Raw genomic sequence first — 9025 nt, forward strand, 5'->3', positions numbered from 1 at the left:
TTATTTTTAATCTCAAGCACTGGATGACATTTTATTCATCATTTAGTCTGGTTACCGACTGGTTGTGAGACTAACACTCTGAAACTTAGAAAGTAAACATGGGTTCCAGTCTACTCATCATTTAAAATGATAAGCGAGACGTTTGGGTCATCTGTAAGCTGCAAGCGTCTACTGACTCCATTAAGTTTTGGTAGCAGGCATACAGACACTAAATAGGAAAATGGCGCGAAAAAAATGGTAGTCGCATTATAATGGCGGATTCAAACAGTCCTCAGTTTTTTTTGCTCTGAAGAGTTACTTTCCTTATTTTCTTTGCAGTATTTTTGCTGAAATCACGTGACAGATCTATGCTTGACATGGAGGTAGCACTTTTATACTGAAATAACACCATGACAGAATTTTTCATGGAAACTTAGATCATATACCACCACTACAATTTGGAGTCTCATTTTTAGCTGATTTTGCAGTTTGTGTGTTTGACTGAAAATATTTTTCTTGCATCAAACATGACCCCCTCTTTTCTTTTGATTTTTATTCAGCACTGACAATATTCTTCAAGAAAATGTAAGTTGCAGAATTTTAAAATGGGTCCTGATGTCTGCTGCGGCCATTGGAAATATGTCAATTTTATATAGAATTAAGCAGAACAGCTATTTAGTGCGTTGTAACCAGCAGGGTACGCTTCGAACTTTTTACCCCCGTCAATATTTGTAATAATTAGAACTTCGTGATTTTGGATGTCTGTAAATTAAAGTGAGAGATAATGATCATTGTTATTTCTTAGGAAAATTTAAACAGCTGATACATGTAAAATTCTGATGTCAGTTGTAAAACTAACTGCTGCTAGCTTTGTATGAATCGCTGAGTCACCTTGGCGCGGGAAATTCAAATCATAGAAGGGTTCCGTGCTTGTTGATTGATACTCAGGAAAATGTTTGCTATTTTGTGAAAAAACGAGATGGATTGGCCCCAATTCCATTTATATCCTGTAGTTCAGTAGGGACTATTAAATTGAGAAATCCAATACAATTGGACATAGTTCCTGCAACGGGATCATTGCAGGCTGTTCAAAAAGTGCAAAATTGGTTATTTTGGCATGCTATTTTAATGGATGGTGTAAAACTTTCGTTTTGATATCTTTCTGTATTCTTGTATGAGAGTCCTGATCTTTCATTAATTGAAAGCACAAAACATGCACGCAATTTATAAAATGGCCACCCTGATTCTGCTCATTGTGGAAGTGCAATATTGCGACTCGCTACATGTAAGCCTGGCCGTGCCCAAAATTTTCGAATCTAAGTGTACCAAGCTACCTTTCTCTACTGTACGCAGGCCTATGCGAAAAGAAACCAAGATCTGTGATTTCGTCATTTGCCACTCGACTCGTCGGTACACGACAGTATTAGAATGATCTTTGTTTGTTTTGGGTTTAACGCCGTTTTACAACAGTATTTCAGTCATGTAACGGCGGACAGTTAGCCTAACCAGTGTTCCTGGATTTGGCACCAGTACAAACCTGTTCCCCGCAAGTAACTGCCAACTAAGAACGATCTGTTTTCTTTTTTCACATATCTAACTGTACTTTGACGCACTCACCGCTAGCTCAGCTATCATATGCACGGCTGAGCAAGATTATTTTCTACGGAGGTGGAAAATCCGAAAATGTATGTGATAAATGTCGTAATTAGACGATACATCAATTATAAATATAAAAGTGCATTTTAATTTATTCAAGAGTTATTTTTAAAATCTCTCATTAGAAAAAATATTTGTGAGTACTTTTATATTTTGCATTTTTAAGGACATTTTGAAACGGACAAATAATATTATTCATTTGATTTTGACATGTGGTTTGAATACGTAATTGTTATGATACAAATTTAACTCCGAATAAGAATTTTTCTCTTATCTAAATTCATTAATTGTCCTTGATTGAAGTAAATGCCATTTCTGGCAAAAATATGAATTCATTAATTTAATGTAATCTTCGTTAAAGACAATTATATCTTTTGATTTATTTTACTGTAATGTTATGTAATTTTATTTTCTTGCAATTTCCTCCTTCATGATAAGGTTTTAAATAACAAACAATGTTGATCGTTTGTTTAAAAGTTTTGCTTTATGTCGACTTTTAAATCCTTATCATATAGCGTCAGTGCAGCTCTCGTGTAGTAATGCACGTGTGAGACAAAGAAAATGCTTATAACACCTCATGATGTCAATTTCTATTATAAGTGCAAAGTTTTAAGTATTCATTTTCAAAACTGTGTCTTCAACTAAGTGTTTAAACTTGCATGGAAATAGATGAATGGTTATATAGTGTAATGAATGACGTGTATTTTAAACTAAATTGTTATCTTAATGCCATATTTAAGTATCATGACAAAACGAAAATGATGTGTTTTGATAAATTATGTAACGTATTGTTCCACACGAAGTCAAAATTTATGCAATATGTTACATGTAGCAAAAGGTTTAAATTGTAAGAAGTGAAGAAAATTGAAATTACGGAAAGGCGATTTGATTATTTTCTTATTACAGTGAATGCAAATTTTAGTATAAAATCTGTAACACGGGAAACTACTTGACTGCGTATATAGGCCTACAAATGTACAGGAATTAATTTCTCTTTAATTATGTTTTTATGTATAATTATTAACCACCTCTGGGACCCTTAACTTTCCCTTTTTCGCTTAAAAACCTAATATTTCCAACATTTAAATACACCCTTCATGTAAACGTAAATGAAATGGGAAGTTGTTGTTATTGTTGTTTTTTTGTTGTTGTTGCTGAAACTGTCCGCAAAAGAGTCAAGGTATTTGTAGGTAGCGCAACGAGATTAGTCAAGGACGATCTATTGCATTATCCTTTCTTAAATGTTGTACATGGAAGAGCCTCAAACCATACCCTGTGACGTTTGATGCTGGTAGATATTCAGATTCTCTCTTGCAATTTTACTGAGGACCATTCATGAGATGTGTAAACTATTTTTAAAATTAGTTTTAGGTTTTCATCAATAAATCAGAGCAAAGAAAATGGATTTGGATAAATACCATAACATTATTTGTAACTTATAGTACTCTGCATATGCAAAAGTGCCAAAAGCAAATTATTGAGAAATGGTATTTTCTAAGCTATGCGATACTCTCAGATTATATATATCGATGTGCAACCATTATTATTCCCGCGATACCTCAGTGTGATGCTTTTGAAGTTACATATGATACGCATTCAATCATAAAGGATGATAAACGAATTGTTAGGGACATAATAGAGGTTCAGTTTTGGGGGAATATTGTATCTTAACATAAAAAAGCAGACAAAATTTTAAGGGAAATTTTACTGATACAATAAGATATTTTAAACACGAATTTAGAAGTAACATTACATGAAACTGTTAATAGTTACATATCGTAAGATCAGTTTTAAGAGTTGCTAAGGGGTTACTAGTTTTTGTGCCCCTAACTTTTTTTTATAGGGGTGGGCAGGGGGCGTTTAGAGTTGCCCTTGTCCATCCGTCTGTCCGTTCGTCCGATTTTGGGTCGTGCATATTTTAAAAAGTATTTGATCCAGAGCCATAAAACCTCACAGGACTGTTATTCAGTGCGGGAAATTATGCATCTGGTGTTTTAAATGGGATCTCGTACAGCAAGACCAAAGTTATATCATAAATATGCATTAAACGACCAGAATTATGGCTCTTGAATTGCCGTAATAATCATAAATGGCATACAAGGTTGTATCGCATGTATCTCAGAAAGCAATTGACTTAGAGTCATAAAACATTAGAGGATTGTTATATAGCATGTAAAATTGTGCACCCGGTGTTCTCTTTTGGATTTCACTCAGCTAGCCAGAGTTATGGTCCTGTACTTAGTGAAAAATTCACATAAAGTGCTTAAAAGTTTATGTTGCATATGTATTAAAAAATATTTCACCAAGAGTCGCGAAACTGCGTACAGTACCATAAGCGTGTCAACGTGTGTGTGCGCTGGAGCGGGGTGGACCTGTATTCTATGAGCACACGTCTTGTTTAAAACAAATCTTATCCACGTAAAATCTGGACATGGTACAATTCAATGTATCAAGTATTTAAAGACAAGTTTTTTTTATATTAATAAATACCCCAGGAGTACTTTATTTGCCTTTAATAGTTTTAAAATTCTATTTACACGAAATAAACAAAAAAAATCATACATTATTGTCAGTTTTAAAATTCTATTTACACGAAATAAACAAAAAAAAATCATACATTATTGACAATAATGTATGATTTTTTTTAATGTATGATTTTTTTTTGTTTATTTCGTGTAAATAGAATTTTAAAACTATCACGTCTTTTAATCACTGTATGTTTATCAGAGCAGAATACACTGCTCATATAAAATACATTTATGCCCGAGGACTACGTTAACTGAGCGTGTAATATCATTATTTTTGTATAAAATCATCGCAGAGACGTCTGTATAATAACGGTGCTTTTTTTTTTATCATGCGGACTATCAACCATTTTTAAATATCCGTTACAGGGCTCACCAAATGCATGTGTTGAATGTTTAAATAATAGTTTCAAGCTCTCTGTATGACAAAAAAACAACACAACAACAAAAAACACAAACAAAACAACAAACGTTTATGGTACTAACAATAAGAAAAACTGGAACGTGATAAAAAGATAATAAATTCACGTACAGGCCGATATGATCTACTACCAAACTTTATATGTTTTTCTATTAAGTAAGATAATTGATAAAACTATTTTGATAAATGCTTTACATCATCGTTAATATAATTCCCGAACTGTCATAGTGTTTGGGTGCAATTTAATATATTCATAAAAGTCAAGGAAGTAAAAAAAATGTCTTCCTTTTTTTAACGTGAGTTTCGAAAAAGAGAACCGGTGAAATACGAAAACTTCCGCCATCATGAGAGGAAATAAAACTAGCTAACCGTATCTGATTGTTCACCATGGAGTTAATTGTCTCAATAAAGACGAAAATATTATGGTTTACAGGAAGATAGTTACAATAGCTGTGAGGAACGGGTTTTTCGTTACTTTGAAACACATCCCAGATATTCAAAGATTTCAGTTTGTATTTAATCAGATTAAAATAGAGACACTTGTTCCTTTTTTTAATATGGCAGTACTGTCTGCTTCAAAACAACACTTTAATTTTGAACTGATTTTTTTTATCAAATCCAGAATCAGTATGCATTCAAACCTACCCCATCCCCTTCAACGCATGCGACGTACTTGTGTGTTTATTTAATTATAGTTTAAACACGGAATAAAGAAACCTCATCATCTTGGGACCATTTATTAACTTGTTCCTTTAGCCACGATGCTTCAATCCACCATTTTTTTTCACATATAGTATTATCATAACAGTCATCAGCTCTAATATTTAAATTGTCATTTCTCCCTTGAATGGGGCTAGATGTGTTTGTTTTTGCAAATACTAGATCGGTTTTAGATATGCCATGACTTGTTTGATGAAGGTACACTGACGTAGCGTATGAGTTTGATGAAACATCGTATATGAAAAGTAGCTCCTGTTCACAGTCACCAGTCCTTTCTTTAATAGTGTACCTTGGCAGAGTACAATTCGATTTATTATTGAGATCCACATTGATATAAGACCACAGTGCTTGAATGTTTTCATCCCTAATTTCCTTATCCCAATCAACTTTTCTGCTCCGTAGTTCTGGGAGTAGAAGCTTCTCCCTCAACAAAACAGGAACAAACAAGTCTTATAAGTCAAACACAGAGGTTATCGTTTTCAAAAATAAAATTGTCAATCAAGTATTCTTATTTCGCTACCAAGTTTGGTTGTTTATCTGCTAAAGTATCTATTTGATGATTAAATATGTTTCCTTAAATATGTATTTCCTTCAATTCAGTTTTGTCGTGTTTTTGTATGCATTGATTTAACTCATCACTATCTGATAACCACTCGCGCAGATTCATTGAGGCATTCTTGCATAACTCTATTGTACTCGGGTAATATTGCATTTCAGCTGTATCGGCTCTGCCTGGTTATGACCGCCTCGGTAGCCTAGTGGTAGAGCGTCTGCTTCGAGTGCGGGAGGTCGTGGGTTCGATCCCCGGCCATGTCATAACAAAGACGTAAAAAATGGTACTAGCAGCTTTCTCGCTTGGCGCTCAGCATTAAGAGGATAGTGCCGGGACTGGTCAGCCCGGTGTCAGTATAATGTGACTGGGTGGGGTATCATGCTCACTGCTACAAGTAGACACCGTCGTTTATATGACTGAAAAATTGTTGAAAAAGACGTTAAACCCAAACACACACACACTGCTCTGCTTATGACATTACCCATAAATATGTCAGAGTTAATTGTGAGCTTGCTATGTCTGTGTTGTACTGTTAAGTGTATTGTAATTGTTGCGCTAAGAACAAAGGACTTGCGATCATTCGAAACGGTTCCCGACAAAATATGTATTCTTAAATCTTTATCTGATTAATAAATTGGCAAGAGCTATCAATCTCATTAATAACCCTCATTAATCCACTCATTAAAATAGAAAAAGTGGAAAACAACAGGTCGCCGAACACGACATAAGTGAAAATGTTGCAGGCTTGGTTTGACTCCTAAAGTCAATTGCTTTTAGATGATGCGTCATAAACTACCCGTATTTTTGTTGTTGATTTCTAAGGACTAGAGACGGCATTGTTTGGTGTATATTGTTGTTTTCTGTCCTTCATTGTATCATCTACCCTTTCAATTACTCCTTTATTTAACTGCTATTGTGTTATAGCATTATACTTCTCCGGCAGTACAGTTTTCCTCCTCAGTATCTTATTACATGATTTCAATCGATCAAACACGAGTTCTTTATTTACTGGTAATATTTGTTCGTCTTTCATCCAAGGTCATGTCACGTGGTACCTGCGGTTTTCAAATTTTAGCGTCTCTATAAATGTTTTCTTAACATGTTCATCTTCTGTGTTACACGTATGGTCTCATAATCCAAAAGTCTGTAAGGCCAGGTCTAATTTGTTGAAATAACACTTTTAAAATTCTGAAAAACAGTAGGTTTGCTTATTTTACCCATATGTCTGTATAAGCAAGTTTGTTTAATCTATGTCAGTTTCTGTTGTTCGTCCCGTCAATACCCATCCAAGTTTTGATGGGAAAGGATAATTACCAGGTTGTATCTTTATCTCCTTGGACAGGATAAAATCAAGGTAAAAGTCATTCCGTATCAGTAAATCAATAGTTGTGTTTTCGTTTTTGGCTGAAATTGAATCTGCTAGGGCGATACTATTCACATGATGACTTAAATTTCCTTTAGGTGAAATCTACTTTTGTCTCCTTTTTATGTGTCTATTTATATCACCGGCACTATACTTGCACTTATAGTCGAATACTGACTTTTGTTCAGTTTCAAACAAAGTGTTGTCGATGATGTCTTTATCACTGCTGGTTTACGCCAAACGTTGCTATTTTTATTTTTTCTTCGTTTTCCTTTTTCAATCCTTCATGTTCAGGCAGACGTTGCGTTATATAAGTTCTCTGTGAGCCACAATCAAGCAGTTGTCTAGATTTATCTTTTTTTTTATTTTTCTCTACCGTATCGGCAGTTTGCATATGAACCATTTCCCCAGAAGAACCTAAACCATTGCATTTTCTACCTCATCACTCCTAGGCGAATCATTTACTTCCTGCAGAGGAACGTACACCAAAGGCTACATTTAAAGTTTCCTTTTAAAATTTCTTTGGAGATGACAAACTTTAAAATCAGCACAATGAACACACGCCTTTTTACATTTACACTATTTTGCCACCTGACCTTGAATCCTTAAACAGTTTCCTTTGATGTACTATTTTCTTACCATTGGTGTATTTTGGACATTCACCAACCCAGTGATGTTCTGCACAGTACCTGCATTGATCTAAGAATTTTTCTGTGCATAAGAACTTGAATTTATATTTGCAAGTAAGTGACTCCGTATAACCAGCTGGATTCGAAAAAAGTTGGGGTTTCTTAAATTGTTAGCTCCGTTTTTTAAATTGTACACTGTCTTTGGACAGTGTCGATCTAATGCAAAGTTTTCACTTTCCATCTTTTCTTCACATGTACACTCTGCTTTATCTCAAGCAACAACGTATTTTTGAAGTACCGTCCACTCAGTTTGTGTTCCTTTGTTGAACTCAAGTAAAACATCTTCCTGCAACTTTATCATCATAGATACAAATACGTTTTAGTTCACGTTTTCCTTTAAAACTTCCAAACTTTCTACATGTTTTTCAAAAGCAACTAAAATATTCGGAGGCTCCCAACTTTGTTGCTGGTGGTATCTTCATTAATTCTTTATGATTAAGATTTTCCATTTCTTGTTTCTTGCCAAACCTTTTCTTGAGTACGAGTATTCCTATTACAACTTCAAAGTTATCGTTTGACAGTAAATTCTGCTACTGCATGTTTAGCCTCGCCATATATTTTGTTAAACAAATGGGTAAACTTTTTAATGTTAGAAAAGTTTCCATTTTGATGCGCGCTGCACCCGAAGGAATGCACAAACTCAATCTGTTTGAGTTTATTGCTGTTTAATGACCTACTCACATTCATCTTTCAGTAGATTTGGATTTCCGATATTGCTTTTTATATTTTACGCAAATCTATATTTATTTGAACCAGTCAGACGAATCGTTTCAACAAGCATTTGGCTGAACCATCAAAATAGCTTCGTAAATCACACGGTGAGAAAAATGTGCAGTTAGTCCGGGCTCGAGCCCTGGACCCATCGCTTACAGGGCGAGTGCTCTACGACTGAGCTAACCGGTTGCCTGACATATATTCTCCACTTACGTGACCAAGTCCATACCGTGACATATGATACCTCTCATCGTCATAAGAATTATTATTATAAACGTGAAAAATCCAGGCTAAATATAGAATTTTTAAACTTCTACTTTTACCTTCAAAATGTTGAAACCAAGGCTCTGACTGGGTAGCGGAAGGGTCGTCAGAACGAGTCAATCAATAGCACGTCTTCAGATC

This window comes from Mercenaria mercenaria, unplaced genomic scaffold (genome assembly GCF_021730395.1).
Source record: "Mercenaria mercenaria strain notata unplaced genomic scaffold, MADL_Memer_1 contig_4847, whole genome shotgun sequence".
Lineage (NCBI taxonomy): Eukaryota > Metazoa > Mollusca > Bivalvia > Venerida > Veneridae > Mercenaria > Mercenaria mercenaria.